This window comes from Pezoporus flaviventris, unplaced genomic scaffold (genome assembly GCF_033815535.1).
Source record: "Pezoporus flaviventris isolate CSIRO_AGI_PZ_B2104156 unplaced genomic scaffold, CSIRO_AGI_Pfla_v1 ptg000289l, whole genome shotgun sequence".
NCBI lineage: Eukaryota > Metazoa > Chordata > Aves > Psittaciformes > Psittacidae > Pezoporus > Pezoporus flaviventris.
Window position 1 is genome coordinate 122312 of NW_026892836.1, and position 2584 is coordinate 124895.

The window sequence follows — 2584 nt, forward strand, 5'->3', positions numbered from 1 at the left end:
CTTTAGAATGATTCTTAATCTTACCCACAAGCTCTGCACATTCGCTGTATATCGTATATGGGCAAGAGCATCCAAATCAAATGTTTATGTTACGCTGCAAAATCTACTTGATATTTGGGTAGCAAAAGTGAACCGATTTTCATTGGATATGCAGCATCTGTAGAAATTAATTCTTTTTATTTAGGTTTGTAAAAATTATTTACAGAATCTAGTTCTGTATGTGTCAATTATATTTAATTTGAAACATTTTTAATCCATTTGGGGTTACCTTAACCTCCTGACTAAACATCCATTTTTATAACTTTTTAATACAGAAGAATGTTTTGAGAATTATTTATTTAATGTTTTTCCTTTACTGGTGGATGCTAGAGTAGAATTTATTATATAATTAAAAAACAAACTCAACAACCTAGCTTTAATATTTTAGTTTGACCTTGAAAATCTTGAGTTCTTATGCTGCCTTTCCAATCAGTCTTTATCCCCCAAACTCACACATAGGCTTGTTGTCTTAAGACCACTGAAAGTTCTTCTATTAATTAATTTTTCTAGTGACAAGCAAGCGAGAGTGATGAGTATGTTTCCACCTTTAGTACTCATTTTTCCCCTCTTTGGGAAGTAAGACCATGATCCCTGATATGGTCATTCTGTGAGTCTATTCCCACTGTAAGTTAAAATCTTGTGTCCACTTAAAGATGACTAACACTGAGTGACCTACCTTGTTTTTCCCCAAAGGCTACAGTAGCCTTCCAGCTAACAAATCATACTAGTCACTCTGAATTTTCTACTCATTAAGTTTAACCTTTTAAGCCTTTTTTTTTAGCGGGTTGTATCACATTCCCATTTCCTCATTATCCTACCAATGCCTGCTGTTAAGTATGTGCCAAGTACTGCAGCACTCCACCTTTTTAAGGAAACAGGGTCTTTCACCTGAAATACCCAAGAAAGGCATTAACCATTTTTACTTCATCTTCTGTTTTGACACTCCGAAAGAATGCCTAAGTTTCCAAGTGCGGTCATACAGTAACTGTCTGGCAGGGACACACCACTTCATACCTCCTAAGGAAAAAAGTAGTAACCATATTTTGAGGTATTCATAACCTAGGAACAGATCCAACAGTGGCAAAGAATTATGCTCACAAAAAAACAGGCAATGGGAAATTCTAAGCTATGCTGGCTCATCTGCATTCAAAGATTACACACCTGTAATATCCCAGAGTGGCTTACAGCTGCATGGGGCTCACTTGGAAAAGGTATCATATGATCTGGAAAAAAGCTCTGGAACAATAACAATTTGTATCAAAGTTCAAGAAAAATAAATATAAAACTTCCTATCCCTTTTGGATGCAAAATTAAAGTTCTCCATGCCCTGCAAGAAACTGCAGGTTCTCTGATCCAGGAATTCACATTTACCTTACTATCATTCCTCAATTTGTGGTATCCGATATATTATTTGCTGAAAACCTTAAAAACTTTGAGAAAACATCACCAGTTTCTGGAATCAAGAGGGTTTCATACACCACTACTTGGCTCTTAGTGCTGTTTTTCTAGTAGTAATTTCTATTGCTATGGACCTATAAGAGTTGCCTGGGGGTTCAACGTGCTGCAAAGTAGGGGCAACATATGCCAACAGTGTTTTCTATTGCTTTCCTTACACTAGAAACCCAGCAAACCTTTTTTGGAAAAACTGCCAGTAATAGAGAATAAGTCCTCTCAGTGTTTATCTAACTATCCACTTTGTGTACGAATATCAGTTAGATCTGACAACATCAATATGGTATGGTTAAAAAGTCCACATTTAAAGTGTTGATTTTATTATCAAGGAAAGCTCAAGGTGTAATTTATGGATAGACCTGCAGCTGGGGAGTTCAGTACACTCATGCAAATATGAACCAGCCAAGAATTTGATCACTACTTATGAAGTAAAGGCACAGCTACAGGTTGGGCAGAGAAGAGATTCAGAGCAGCCCTGTGGAGAAGGACCTGGGGGTGCTGGTCGATGAGAAAATGAACATGAGCTGACTTCAGTGTGCACTCCCAGCCCAGAAAGCCAACCGTATCCTGGGCTGCATCAAAAGGAGCGTGACCAGCAGGGCAAAGGAGCTGATCCTGCCACTTTACTCTGCTTTTGTGAGACCTCACCTGGAGCATTGTGTGCAGTTCTGGTGTCCTCAACATAAAAAGGACATGGAACTGTTGGAACAAGTCCAGAGGAGGGACAAGAGGGTGATCAGGGGACTGGAGCACCTCCCCTATGAAGATTGGCTGGGAAAGTTGGGGCTGTTCAGCCTGGAGAAGAGAAGGCTGCGTGGAGACCTCATAGCAGCCTTCCAGTATCTGAAGGGGGCCTATAGGGATGCTGGGGAGGGACTCTTCAGTAGGAATTGTAATGATAGGACAAGGGGTAACGGGTTCAAACTTAAACAGAGGAAGTTTAGACTGGATATAGGGAAGAAATTCCAGGTGAGGCACTGGAATGGGTTGCCCAGGGAGGCTGTGAATGCTCCATCCCTGGCGGTGTTCAAGGCCAGGTTGGACGAAGCCTTGGGTGGAATGGTTTAGTGGGAGGTGTCCCTGCCCATGGTAG